The sequence below is a fragment of the Mus caroli genome, unplaced genomic scaffold (genome assembly GCF_978045245.1).
Source record: "Mus caroli unplaced genomic scaffold, Mus_caroli_1 scaffold_3, whole genome shotgun sequence".
NCBI lineage: Eukaryota > Metazoa > Chordata > Mammalia > Rodentia > Muridae > Mus > Mus caroli.
Window position 1 is genome coordinate 77,792,053 of NW_028227258.1, and position 15,128 is coordinate 77,807,180.

The 15,128-nt window shown below is 48.3% G+C and overlaps 1 protein-coding gene across 5 annotated transcripts in view; it reads left to right on the forward strand.

The window, feature by feature from the left end:
- The window catches only part of Trim2 (tripartite motif containing 2), a 141,559-nt gene that overhangs the window by 19,316 nt on the left and 107,115 nt on the right, over window positions 1-15,128 (forward strand). Inside the window, exon 1 of one of the 5 annotated variants that reach the window (XM_021158167.2) lies at window positions 14,528-14,546. The exons of the other annotated variants lie outside the window; for them this stretch is intronic. The gene's annotated coding sequence lies outside the window, so the exon portion shown is untranslated. Of the gene's footprint in view, window positions 1-14,527; window positions 14,547-15,128 lie in introns of those variants that run through there. 5 annotated transcript variants of the gene reach the window in all.

Consider the following 15,128-nt stretch of genomic DNA (forward strand, 5'->3'; position numbering starts at 1 on the left):
TGCAGACCAGGCAGGTGGCTTCGACTCTAGGGCTGTCGCCAGCCTGCCAAACCCAGGATTCCTCCAGAACTGCTTATAACAGATGGCAGTTATCTTAGCAACAAACTCACCTGTGCCTGCCAATTCCATTAATTTACAAAAGTCCATGTCTTTGTAGTACAGGATGCAAGAAATTGTCCTCGCCTATGGAGCAAAGCTCAGAGAGGTATCACTGCCTAGGGATTAAGGTCAGCGAGGCTGCAGGCGCCATCAGTGGGGAGGCTCCTGTGTAACCACAGATAAGAGGAGCACTCAAGGGCAAATAGATCTTGTGTCCTAAATCACCTTGATCAAATGCATAGCAAGGTATTGATTGCCACAGTATCAGAACAAAGCACAGACAGCCGTTTAATAGCTATTTGTGTTTAAGAAGTTTTTGCATGGTGCAAGCTCCCAGCCCCTGTCAATGGCTTCTGCATGCCCCGCCCCCTCCCATTGGAAGTGGCAGTGAGGGCTTCAGGAGTGACAGTCTCCAATAACACAGCAGCGACAGGGGCCTCCCAGTGTCTGGAATGGGGTAGATTCTTGAAAGCAGATTTGGGGAGTCACAGAAGAAGTGTGTTGCATGGCAGGCAGAAGGAAGTGAGGCAAATAAGCTGCCATGGTCAGGGTCCAGGGCTGAGAACGGTGGAGGAGGAGAGGAGAAAGGTGGGCCTGGAAAAGAAGAGCAGAATACATCCAAATCATAGAGAAGCGAGGAAGACATCCAAACCACAAAGAAAAGAAGCTTAAGGTGGTATGCCTGCTAAATACCAGTGTTGATCGTGTCCGATGTAAACATGAATGAATCAAAACGTCACCTCATAACTAGAGAGAAAGATATACCTGTGAAAAGACCTTCCAATTAAGAGTCTTGGAGGCAGGAGGGACAGAGGCTACATGTGCAAATGAGGTATGTCTTTCAAAGTCTGGTTTCTTTCTTTCTCATTGAAGTTAAGAGCGTAGCTCAGTGACAGAGCACCTGCCTAGCGCGCAGGAGGCCCTGGGTTCCAACTAAACATAGTTCCTCCCCCTAAACATAGCTTCCCCTATCCCAAAAAATGATACTTGAGACAGGACAAATATCTGTATGACCTTGCTTTGATTCTGGATTGGCAAAGACATAATTGGGACAATTGGACTGTGAACTCTAGTTTAGGTGACAGATTGTGCCTAAAATTCCAGGGCTCAACAATGGCAGTGTGGGGACTCTTGTCCTCATTCTTAGGAAATGCACACTAAAGGGATTACAGTTCCCTGTAAAATAGAGGGGGGGGGAGGGAAGAGGAGAGGAGGGAAGGAGGGAGGGAGGGAGAGAGAGAGAGAGAGAGAGAGAGAGAGAGAGAGAGAGAGAGAGAGAGAGAGAGAGAGAGAGAGAGACTGGTGACAGGATGTTAAAGCTACTACACCTGACAAAAGACATTCTGGATGCATAAAATTCTCTGGTTTTTGTTGTTGGTGATGATTATTGTTTTTTTGCTGTCATTTTGCTCTAATTTAAAATTTATTTATGCTCTCAGTTACATCAGTCAAGACTCAGTGCAATTGGGATAGAAAGTTCCTAATGGCTGCTCAACCAGGAGTGAAATTTGTTTCCCTTTCTGACTTAGAGGAATCCAGAGGTGGACGGGGACTCTGCTCCGTCTCCTGCTCCGTCTCACTTGCCGACTAGACATCTTCAGCCTCTGGTTTCAACTTCAGTCTAATGCGTTGTTTAGTACAAGCCAACAGGGAAGGGAGGCCTGCAGGAAAGGGTCAGGGGGTGCAAAATGGCTCCTGATGTTGGAAGACCCATTTTCTCAGAGTTGAAACTTTGTCTTTTCCCTTACACCTCACTGGCCAAAATAGCCCGGGAGCTAGAGGCGGTGCAAGAGAAGCAGGAACGATGCCCCTGTTCCAGAGAGTCCCGATGGGCATCCTTAAATTGCAGCAGTTTCACAGGACTGAGTGTGACAAGGACCCAGGCTTCAAGCTCCAGTACTGCAAAGAAGGGAAGGGGATTCTGGAAGAAGGGCAATAGCTGATAAAATCAGTGTACCCAGTCAAGCCCCCGAAGAAGACAGCTTTCCCTGGCAGCCTCTGTGAGGCTGTGACCTTAACGCTCCGCTGGGCGTCACCCTGACCCACACTCATTCATACCTCTCTGTTACTGCCGTGGGTGATGGGCACCACAGCCCTGCCGTTTCAGACCAGGCCAAACTCCATAGACCAGCCACTTTACTTGTTAAAGATTAACCCTTCGCCTGGCATTTACCCAAGAGGACAAAGCTATTTTTAAACCCCGAGGTGATCTTGAGTAAGAAAAAAGGCTCCAGAGCCTTCTGCTGGCTTCCTGGCTACTACTTACTGGAAGAGGAAAAACTGTCTTTGTGTAGTTGATAGCAGGCACAAAGACCTGTTCTGTAGAAAGATAGATATGCTAATGGCCATTTCTGTAGTTCCTGGAGAGAGATGCTGATTTCTTGGCTTCAATTTATTGAAAGGTTATCTGGAGTAGAAGAGAGGGGTGGGGTGGGGGTGGGGTGGGGGTGGGGTGGGGGTAGGGTGGGGGTGGGGTGGGGGTGGGGTGGGGGTACAATTCTTGGCCAAAGAAATATAGCACCTTGCAGTGTATATGCCCCTCTCTTGGTAGCTCCTGATACAAAGACACATCAGAGGCTCTGTGAAGAGTTCTTAGTTTCTCAGACTTGCTTCTCCAACTCTTCTTCTCCGTCATCCATTTGCCTCTGACAAAAGAGCTCACCTCGGGAATCGCTGTGCCTTGGTCTACACTTGCTGGTCTCTCTTATTTTGATTTTTACAGAAAATGGAGCTTAAGTCTCTTTTAGCACAGTGGCAACGTTTTGCTTGTTTGTTTGTTTTATGTGCTGAGTTTGGACAGAGACTGTAGTCTCATTGAGGAAGGGTTTGACATCTGGGAAGTGGGGGTTTGTTGTTGTTTTGTTTTTCAGGTTTATTTTATGCGAATGAATGTTTTGCCTTCATGTATGTAAGTTCAGCACACGTATCTGGTGCCCTCAGAGGGCATTGGATCCCCCAGAACTGGAGTTACAAGTTGTGAACTGCCATATCGATACTGAGAACTGAACGCCAGGCCTCTAAGAGAGCGACAAGTGCTCTAACCACTGAGCAATTCCTCCACCCCCACTCCCACTCCCAAGAGTTTTTAAAGGAATACTGATCTATGGTAAGATGTGGCAGTGGTATCTGGACTGTGACTTGAAGCTGCCTGCAAGCACTCAAAATAGGGACCTGAAGGCAGCCATCCAGCCATGCTGGGTCAAGGATCTGCTTTCAGAACTACCTACTTGTGAGGTTTCTTTAAATTGCTGATTCCATATGGCTGATGGGGAGAGGACTCCAGCCTGGTGTTCTCTCTAACCATTGAGCTCTCCGGTCAGTCGCCTGCAGGTAGGTGAGGGGTGACAGCTACCTTCAGTTCCCATCAAACCCCTCCAGGAGTAAGATGGGTCTTTTGTCTTTAGAGAGCTGAAGGATCACCAGGCAATCTCGCCTCTGTGAGACACAGGAGCGATTGGCCCCCAAGACGTTAAGAGTCTCATTAGCCTCACCCATTTGGGCCTCATGTTTTAATAATTTGGCTTTGAGTAACAGGGTTTTCTCTTGTGCGGTGTTGTAGCACAGGTCATGTGCTGCCTCGTTCATTTTTTTTTTAACCTTTCCTGGGATGAGGGCTGTTGTTATTCCTGTCAGGACCTGGAGGCTCGAGGCAGCCTGGGGCTAGACAGATAATTGGCACACAGCCAGGAGCACAGCCACAGCTCCCTGGCACTATAACTTCGTTATCAGGACTGGTAGTCTCCAAAAGGCAAACTTTTGAAATTGTAGTCTCACCCAGACATATTATATAGCACTGCCCCTCGGGAGCCCCCACCCCGACTCCCTCATGAGCAAGGGCTTAACCACTGAGCCATTTCCCTGGTCCCGGGTCTTGCACTGATTAAAGCACTGTGGCGCAGTCCGTGATGACTGAAGCATCTTTAAGTGACTCCGTATATTAAAGTCTTCTTTAATATACAGTGTTCTGAGCAGCCCATTTTACAGGTAAGAAAGCTGAAGCCAATGGATGGCTGATAAGTGAGTGGCAGGAGGAAGTAAGGAAGGAGGCCTTTGGCTCAGCAGCAGAAGCTACGTAGAAAGAGGGGAGCGCTGTGCAGGAGATGGGCAGCCCCTGAAGCCATAGCCAGTTATTATGGGTTCTGGGGATGCTAGAGAAGCTTTGAGATTATAGAACTTGGACATGGTGGATAAAGACTTCCTAACTATTCAACTGTCCACAAGGGGTCAGGAGAGTTGTGCGATGTCACGGAGGTGGGAGACCCTGGAGGCCACTGCACCGGTTCAAGGGCACCTGCCCTCTGTAGCTCCACATGATGCTGGCCTCTTTATCCATAAGAGGTATACATCCCTTATGGTTGTTATGGGGATGAGTGAGTCAGCTGGCGTGAAGGAGAGAACTACACCAGGGCTGGGAGTTCAGGTCTGTGGCCTGGCGCTTTCCAGAAATGTATGAAACTCCGGCTTTAATCTTCAGCACCTCAATAAATAAACAAAATAAATGTGCTGACCGGCGGCCACAGGATACTGTGGAAACAAGTGACAGAGGAAGCCGGTGTGCCTGGGCAGAATGTAAGTGATAAGCTTTCCTTTGTAATAAAGCACAAGAGTTAAACTATTCTGAGACATCTAATAGACTTGAGGAGACCTACAGAAGGTCATTAAATGGGTATTCTACATTTGTACCCTAAATACTGAAAACAAGCTCTTTCTATGAAATGCTAAGGCTGGTGACTGCCCACCAGAAGCAGGTGTTCTGTGGCACCACAGGCCAGGTGACCTAACGACACACATTTACTTACTCCGAGTTCTGGCAGCTGAAGTCTGGGGTCAGGGTTCCTGTGGGCTGTCTGGAGAGGATGGCCTTTCTGGCTTGCTGTGGCCACACTTGGCTTTCCTTTCCCACTGTGTGCTCATGGAGCCTTTCCTCTGGTGTTTCCTGCTCTGGAGGAAAGAAGAGGGAAGAAGGGACAGAAGGATGGGGGCAGGGATGGGGATGGCAGAGACCCAGGGAAAGTGTCAAGCTCTCTGATGTCCCTTCTTAGAAGGACACTAATCCCACTGGATTGGAGTCTTACCCTCAGACCTCATTTTACTCAAGGACTTCTCTAAATACAGCCTCCCCAGGGCTTAGGTTGCAGCACGCATGAGCTGACAGAAACAGCAACGTTCAGTCCTTAGCAAGGAGGATGTGGAGAATGGAGACCTGCGGACACTGACTCGGAGGTCTCACATTGTTCGCTGGCTTTTGGCTCTGTTCTCTCACTTCTAAGCTTACTTAAATTAAACAAAATAACCTTGACCTTAGAGCCTTTAAAACTTCCTTGGCTTGACTGTGTTGTGCGTAGCCTCCTCCATACAAACTGGTGGGTTCTACCTCAGAGAGCACAGCCTGGGTGTGTGTGTAGGGGGGGGGGAGTGTTTCCCAGCATCAGCATCTGCCCTTTCTGTCTGCAGTGATGGTCACGGCTGGGGTCTACACAGCTATGCCTTCCAGTTTGAACAGAGCCAGGCCAAGGCTGGGGACAGAGCGCAGTGGCAGAGCAACTGCCCCACTCATAAAAGACCCTGAGTCCCATACTCAATGCTGCAGAAAAAGAGCCAAGGGAAAGCTATATTGAAGGGTTGATGAGCCAACACTAGGCAGCGACATTCTATTCATCCCTAGCAGTGTTACTTACCAGTAGGGACCATCCTGGGATGAGTTTGTCAGTAATGGGAAGGGCTTGGAGAAACAACAACATCAACAACAACAACAACACACACACACACACACGTGCATGCAAGCATACACAGGCACATAGGAAACTCCACAAGGAGAACTGCAGAACCAGAAGGTGATTTCATGGTTCCTAGGAGCCAGTTAATCACAACAAGATCCCATTCAGGACGAGTCTGATGACAAACACTGGGTCTGGTTAGGCACTGACTAGAAGACATGAATGTGCACAGGTTTTGGTCATCAAACTTAACCTTTCCATGGACAGAGGTCCAAGGAACTGCCAGACTAGTGATGCTCAGCGAGCAGTAATTTGTCATCCATACACATCTGGCAACATCTGGAGATATTTGGGGCTATCAAGTGGGAAGAACTACAGCAATTGAAAGAGAAGAAGCCAGAGATACTACTTAACCTTCTACAGTGCCCACAACAGCCTTAAACAAAGGATTATTTGCCCCAACATATCAATAGTGCCAAGGGTGGGAAACCCAGGGTCAGTCTGCGGGAATATATGCAGCATGGTGGAGTGTGAGAACTGGGTTTTTCCATGACCTTGGGTCTCAGGCTATCTACCTGTGATGTAATGGCCTCTTAGATTACATTTGGCCTTAACATTATGTGACTGAGTCACCAGTGGAAGCAGAGCAAGGGTGTGAATGTCTAGAGAGTGTTCAAAAGAAAGCAGGAGGAGTTCTCAGGGCACAGTTCTTAAATGCTGGACAAACCTGGGGAGCTGAACTGCTTCACCCTTCTGACAGAGCTGGAAGCACCTCGCCCCGCATGGGACTCACTCAGGGAGAATACTTACTGGAGCTCCAGGGACAGAATCTCCTAAAGTTACCCAGGACTTCAGACGCCAGCCAGCATGCCTGGGCACCTATTGCCAAGTATTGTCAAGGCCTGAAAGAAATACAGAGTTCCCAAGCCTGAGCTGAGCCATTATTTCATGCCCTCAGGCCACACTTCCTCTGTCTCCATAGCCAAAGGACTGCTCTTCCATATGGTAGTGAATGGCCAGACGGGAGAGGACGGGAGAAAGCAAGCTTTATGTGCACAGGAAAGTCAGGGTAAGGAAGCACACTCCATCAGCCTTGTCAGGACAGAATGATGCCATCATCTATACTCTCCAGGAGATAGTAATGTCCAGTATAACCCCCTCACCACAAAACAGTAGACGGTACTCAAGTACCTTAAAGGAGATTCCAATGTTAAAATTTCAAATCGTGGTCATAGAACATATGTTGAGAGGGGGTAGGGGGACCTCTTGTATAAAGAGAACTCTGAAGATCTGTCACGGTGTCACAGCCACTGTGTCACATTATAAATGCACGTGATGGCTTGGAAATCAGAGTGTTGAATGACGTTTTCATGACGTATCAGAAATGTGTTCATCTGTACCTAACAGTGACGAATCACAGACCTCTTGGTCTCTGGAGGCTGGGTCTCAAATGTCCCTGCAAAAGCCCAGCTGTTAAAGCTTAGATTCCACAGTGGCACTGGAAGGTAGGGCTCACAAGTGGTTTTAGGTTAGTGTTGTGGGCCTCTTAATGGAATGATTTACCCGCAAATTTCATCATTGCTGTGGTGAGAAGTCCAACCTTAGTCTGAGGCAGCATCTGGGAGGCACAACTGAGGAGGACACCTAACATTGACCTCTGACCTTCATACACACACATGTGCACACATGTGTACCTACATGCACACACGTGCACATGCCAATGTGCACACAGAGACACTAGTATAATGCAGAATGATTTCCCCTGTAAACCGAGGGCTCTAAGGTGGAGGGAAAACAGGTGCCATCTCCCCTCATCCTGCAGGCAAAGAGAAGTCCACCTTAAAGGACTTAGTTGAGGAGTGTAACACTTTTATGACTCTAAACATATTACTTACCTTGAAGACTTCTTGGAAAGGGTGCCTATGTGTGTCTGTCTTAACTCTGATAGAAGGGATGCATTCTCCCCACCCAGTGACAAGGGAGAAATCAAGAAGACCACTGGGAGACCTTGGTACTCATTCTGGAGGTCACCAGAGCAAATGGCTGCCAAGAGAGGAAGAAAGGGAGGGAGAGGAGAAGGCTAGTCCAGGAGTCATCACCTCCATCATGTCATCACGTCCATCATATTCCAGCTGTAGATCAAGAAGGCGGAGTTTATCAGAGGCGAAGCAAACCTCCCCTGTGGATCTAATAGGTGCCATGGCAACGGTCTAACTCAAGAGGGCTGAAAGGAGGGTGACTGGATCTGACAAAGACTAGTTCTATATGAGGCAGACTCCTGGAGGTCCAGACACCGAGGGTCCATGTCAGCCAGAGACATGGAGAGTACATCACAGGTACCTCTGCAGGAGGTTGAAAGCAGGGCCATTTGCAATGCCCCACAGATGGTCAGGAGACTATATGCCAAGTCCTGAACCAACAAACATCCTATTTTATTGGTACCCAAGGGCATAATAAATCTCTCTCTCTCATAGGCCAACTCCAGGATTGGAAGGAGAAGGAGGATATAAAAGAGAAAAGGTCAGCCTTCCCCTCTCTCTACTCAGGCTGCAAGCCTATAAGAGCTGAAGGAAGACAGCCCAGTTGGGTGAGAGGATGAAGCTGTTATTAGCTTGGATGGAATGTTCTACATCTAGGTGGCTCTAGAACTTACAGGGTATCAAGTACAGTTGTTTTCAGTCCACAGTTCCTAAGTGTTGAAAAATATATACCACACCCATTTTCATCACGTTCATCCATCACTCCTGCCTCTGCGCTCAGAATCACTGGCCGGTGTCTTCTGCCACTGTCGACTGCTTTGCTTTTGACAGACTCGATTTGTGTTGACCAGGCTAGCCTTGAATGTCCAGGCTGCAGTGAGCCTTCTGTCTTAGCCTCTCCAGGTACCTGGGGCTACAGGTGTGTTCTGCCGTGTCTGACTTTGTTGTCTGTCTGTTACTGGGTTGAGGATGGATCCCAAGGTTTTGTGAATGTTGGTCAAGCACCGTACCACTGGCCTGTGCGACCAGCCAGTTATCATCTGCTTAGGTTCTCTTCTATCATGGCAGCCAGTCTTGTGGCCATCTCCTTTGCTCGGCTTGCCTGGGAGCTGTGTTTCCAGCTGTGTCTCCCTCCGGCTGTGTTTCCAGTGTATGTATCAGTAGCTTAGCTTTATTCCTGAGTGTGGATATATGATTTTTTTTTTGCATTAGTCTCTTACTTCCAGATTGGGTTATTATTAACACATCTAAGAACAATCAAGACATGTTTTCATTTATCTTAATTAATTGGATAGAAGTGACACTGCTAGGTTTCGGGCTGCTTACCTTTATAAAACACTCTCCAAGTGTCATTCCTTAGGTGGGTATGCCACGCTACGTACCCTGGCCACATGGAAGAATTCCAGCTGCCCACATCTTTGCCAGGTCTTGGCACTGTTAGGCTTTTGAGTTTTAGCCATTCTGTGGGTGTAATGACTTTTGATTTTTTATGGTAATGATTAATAAGTATTTTATCATGTATCTTTTTGGATGTGTGTATATTTTCTTTCGTGCAACACTTGTTCAAATATTGCCCTCCACTCCTGCTCTGAGACAGGGTGTCCTTGAGTAGCTCTGGCTATCCTGGGACTCACACTATATAGACCAGGGTGGCCTCAGAGTCACAGACATCCACCTGTCTCTGTCTTCTGAATGGTGATATTAAAGGTGTGGACCACCACACCCAGCAGCCTATTTCTTCAAATTTATCTTATTGAACAAAGTGATTCTGAACGTCCCTAATAGTCTTCTCAATCTGTGACTTGCCTTTTCATTTTATTTTTCTTGCCAATGTCTTTAATGGGCAAACATTTAATTTTATTAAAAATCACATTTGTCAACTTCTTTTATTGGTTTTTTTTTTTTTTTTTGATCATAGAAGGCATTTAAAATACCAAAATGAGATTCTGCTCTTTAGAGTTTAAAATGTTCAGGAGACTTCTAGAAACCTAAAATAGACTTAAGATATTGGAGCTCTGCCCAGAATTCTATGCTAGGGTGGAGAATGGCTAGCAGCCCCAGGATGGTTTGAAGAGGGTGAGATAAATGAGCTCTGTGCCTGCACTTTACCCTGATCCCTTTCTGTAATATCACAGTCACCCGCAACACTCACCAGCCCATCGGCCTTTGTGTCCACCCCATTGCCCAGTTTCCACGATGGGGTTAACCTGGTGCTCGAAGGCATCCATGGCGTAGGGTGATTGGCATCCCTCCTTTGTGTTCAGAATCTATAATCTTCCTGGTGCACTCCTGTGTCCTATTCACACTATTCACACTAAGGACCCCTTCACCCACAGAAAAGGCACACTTTTATTTCTGAAACTCTAAGTCTTATAACCAGGAAAAGCCTTTTCCTAAGCTGGGCCGTCCCTCCAATCTCACTGCTGCTCCCTCGAGTTCATTTCATCTGCAATTATTTCCTCACGAGTGATTGTCCTTGTGCCGGCCGTTTTCTCTAACTAGAATATTACTTGATTCTTGTGATACCAGGTAAGCTTCCATAAACGCTTACTCTCTGATTCTGGAATTTTCCTGAAGGTTCATGTTGTATTCTCACGATTCATGCTTGAGGTTCATAATGAATGTCTGCTCCCCAACTTGCTAGTGCTTTGGAGGGGGCTAGGGGCCCTGGGTCATTTGCGAGATGGTGCTTGGCTGGCAGAAGTTGGTCACCGGCCTTTGAAGGTTCTATGTGGCCCCTGGTTCTGGCCTAGTTTTCTGCTTCCTGTTCTGTGGCGATTGTCTTGGTTAGGGTGACTATTGCTGTAACAAAACACCATGACCAAAAGCAAGTTGGGGAGGAAAGAGTTTGTTTCCCTCTCATTTCCATGGAACAGTTCATCAACAAAAGCAGTGAGGGCAGGAACTCAAGCAGGGCAGGAACCTGGAGGCAGCAGCTGATGCAGAGACATGGAGGAGTGCTGCCTATTGTCTTGCTCCCTCGTGGCTTGCTCAGCCTTCTTTCTTATACCACCCAGAACCACCAGCTTAGGGATAACACCACCCACAATGGGTTGGGCCCCACACACATCAATCACTAAGAAAATGAGCAACAGGCTTGACTGCAGCCTGATCTTATGGAGGCATTTTCTCGGTTGAGGCTCCCTCCTCTCAGAAGACTTTAGCTTGTGTCAAGTTGACATAGAAGTAGTAGAGCAAGGTAGACAGCTCTGAGACACACTCACTATAGGAGATTGAGCAGCTTCTGCGGAACCCTCTCTGTGTAAGGGATTGAGAGCCTCCCAAGCAGCGAGCCCAGGAAGGCTTCCTTCCTTAGCTTGTTTGCTCAGATATTCTGTCAACGACCCAGTAGTAACTGACACTGAAGCTGATACTGTGGCTTTGGGGTTTGAGTAAAATAAGTAAATAAAAACTGTAGTGAAGACCTGGAAACAAGGAGATGGGAGTGTGCAGATTCATTTCCTCCATTAGCAAAGGAGCATGTGTGTGGCCCAGGAAATAGGCTGACTGGTTCTAACTGGCGTATTACTGAAATAGTGTGCATGGTACACAGGGGCAGGGAGAGTTTGTGAATAATTATGGGTGGCAGAATATTTGTCCGGGGGGGTGGAGCCTGGGTCCAATCTCAAGCAACACAGTTTTGTTTTGTTTTTTTCAAAATGAAATTTAGTTTAAATCCATCTGTAAAGTACTGAGCATACGTATATAACGTGCAATCCGGTAATAAATCAAAGGCTCAGTCTGAAGGCTGGAGACGTGATTCGGCAGTTAAGAGCATTTCCTGTTCTCTCGGAGGACCTAGCTTCAGTTCCCAGCATCCATGTCAAGTGGCTCACAATCACTGGGAACTCCAGTGCTGGTGGGACCCATGGCCTTTAACCTCTGAGGTCACACTCAACTATGCAAACCCAGTCTCCCCACATACGTACAACTAAAAGTAATTGAAAAAAATCCAAGCTCGTGACAAGTTCCTTTCTGCTTGCTTGCCCTGAGTAGTCCCCGATCCCACTCTCGTCACACTTTAATTTCTCCCTTCCCTCCTCAACTCCCTTAAGCTCTCTCCCTCCTCTCATGGCTCCCTTCTACTTTTATCACTTCTGTGTGTGTGAAAGAGAGAGTTGTGTGTGTGTGTGCATGCACACATACTCTCACACTCACACAACTCACACATATATTCACACTAACACATTCATACAACTCATACGTGCGTGCGCACGCGCACGCGCACACACACACACACACACACACACACACACCTTCCACAGGGAAAGCGGGAAAGACAACCAGAGACAGAGAGACACATACACAGAGAAAGTCATATCTAGAGTCCACAAATGAGAGAAAATATGTGGTATCCATTTTCCTTAGCATCTACCCGCACCCCCACACCCCCAGTGCTGGAGCGGAAGAGCAGAGCCTGCTAAAGGGTTAGACTTTGGCTGTTTCAGCTCTAGAGTTCCTGCCCACAAGCTCTTCTTGCCTCTGTTTGTGGAGGCCTTCCCTGGGAAACAATGAGATGCCAAAGGTTACAGTGCAGGTAACCTTTGACCTCCCTCCCTCAGGAGGCCTGATGATGTTTGACACCCACCATTCTACCTTGCTGTGAGAAACCCCGTGAGCAGAATCCACTTGTGGGAGGAAAGAGTTTATTTCATAGTATACTCTCCAGGTCAACCCCCCGTCACTGAGGGAAGTCAGAGCAGGAACTCGGGGCAGGAACCTGCAGCAGAGGTCACAGAGGAGGGTTGCTTACTGACAGTTCCTTTGAATCAAGCTCAGCTAGCCTTCTTTCACAACCCAGGACCCAGGGGAGGCGCAGCCCACAATGGGTTAAACCTTCCCCCATCGATTAGCAATCAGAAGTATTCCCCACAGATGTGCCAGCTGGCTAGCCTGACCTGGACCACTGAAGCTTGCCCTTCCCCACGTGATTCTTGGTTATGTAAGTTGGCACTGAAGTCTGACTAGGACACAGAGCTGCGTGGATATTATGGTTTTAGTACGAGGCACCTGTCACAGGCTCCTGTGTTTGACCCCAACTATTGGTACTATCTTGGGAGAATAGGCCTAGGCAGGGTCAAATGTTGAAGATTATATCCAGTCCTTGGTCCCTTCCTCTCTTTGGGCTTCCCATAGACCATGAGCTGGGCAGCCATGTGTTCCTGTCACTTTGATGGTCTGCCCTTCATGGCCCATGACTCTTCTGAAACTATGTGGCAAAATAATCACTTCCTTAAGTCCTTAGTGTCCAAGACTTTGTCGCAGCAGTGAGAAACCGAGCACAGTGACCTGATGGGATACCTGCCCAGAGGCCTGCTCAGAAACTGCTGGCTTTATCAGTGATTCACCAGAACTTCTGATGCCTTGGCCTAGAGTCGGGGCTTCCTTCATCACCAAAGGGCACGAGTAACAGCTGAAGAGCAGAGGACTGTACCCGGATGGGAGCCAAGCACTACTCGAAGATGCCAGCTAACCTTCCGTTTCAATGAAAGGAGCCTGGGCTACCTCTGCGGCCCCTGTCTTTGGGTTAAGCAGAGAAATGGCAGGCATGCATGTGCTGGAGGCCGCAGGAGATGAACACAGGGCATGGCCAGGACGTGGTGGATGTGCACTGTGCCATGAAAGAGGAAGGGAGCTGTATCTGAGAACTGTCCATTCTGATGGGGCTTGTTCCTTGATGGGACAAGAGATGTCACCTCCACAACGTCTCTCTCTCTCTCTCTCTCTCTCTCTCTCTCTCTCTCTCTCTCTCTCTCCTGTAAGTGTCTGTTGGCATTCCCTCTGAGAAGTACTTGGCTCCTACATGACCCCCATGTGAGCTCTATCTCCTTCCTTGACATTTCTAGCACCCTCTAGCCCCCGACCTCAGGAGGCTGTGAGATTAGAGACTCAGCACAATGAGCTGCCAGCCCTGAGCTACTGCTCCCATCATAGGGGCTTCAGCCTCTGTGGGAAGAGAGGACACACAGGAGAGCCTTTGGAATTGCACTGTAAGGCTTCGTGACTGTGTCATCCAGAGCTTGATTGTGTCCCTCTGGAGACTTTAGACTTCCGAGATGCTCTCTACCGGGTCCAGCCTCCCCCTGAGCTGATAAGGGGCTGAGGTAGGGAGATTTTGTTCAGCCCCACCCCCTACCTCAGCTATAGCAGCCAGGCCTTCCCTGATGTGGAGCCTAATCTGTGTGGATGTGGACTGTGTGCTTAGGTAGCGCTCATAGCTCAAGCTTTCTTCTGGGTACTTAGAAACTGAGACCCAGGACACCAGTGTATCATGAAGTGGACACAGGAGCTGTCATTTTGGGCATTGAGAATAGGAAAGGCAGAAGGCAGACAGCAGGTGGGTGGGTTCCATACTTGTGGGCGTTCATTAGGCTAGGCCTGTGAAGACAGTTGTTCAAGCAAAGGTCAGAAGCAAAGAGAACCTCAATTAAAAAAAAAAAGGCATTGCCCTTCCTGCCCAGTGCTACCCACTCCCTGTCTCCCCTGCTTCAGGGTGAAACACAATATCTTAAGCAAACAGAGCTCAAAGAGGCTGATCATTGGCTCCCATTGTCCCTTGATACCACAGCCCCTCCCTCCCCTTGGCCTGTGCTGACAAGCTGTTTATATTTTTTGTAAGGGCCACCCTTTAACTCACAGCCTGAGGACTATAATGGGCTCATTTGTCTGAGGGCTAAAGGGAGCTGAGCTCCTTGTGCTGAGGAGGCTGGGCTGGTCTCTGATGCCCAGGAGTGGCCATTATGGAACCCAGGTAAGAACGTCTATGTGTGTGATGAGTCTTTCTCTGGGATGGCTGGTTAATCTTGGGCCCGGAGGGGAGCAAGCTATGTGTGATCTGGTTGCTAGCATTTTTTTCTGTGGGGTTTCAGTTCTTGTCTGCAAAGACAGGGAGAGAGACAAGTATCTCAGACCTGCCTGGGAACCTTGTAGGAGACTGGTCCACCCAGGTGAGGAAGGAGAAAGAGAGCAGCATGGGGCTGAGCTGAAGACTTTCCCATCCCCCGCCCCAGACCACGTCCCACACTCCGGCTGCCGGGCTGTTGTTCACAGCTTACATCAGCCGCAGTGGGGTTTCTGTATCCTGTGCACCCTGGTCGACCCCCTTTTGGGAGATCTACTATATTTTATTATTTTCAAAGGGAAGGGGTAGTGGACTTGTCATAAACAGATCCATTCAGAAATGTGGGAATGGTTGTGAGGCAGCAAGCTGCTGTAAAGTTTAACTGCCCCATAAAACTGCTCAAAGGTATGTGCAGTAAGGAACAGCTCAGGGCGGGCGGGCAAATAGAGAGTTTGTTCTTGATTACTGGAGTGAAAAGCCTGGGGGAGGTGG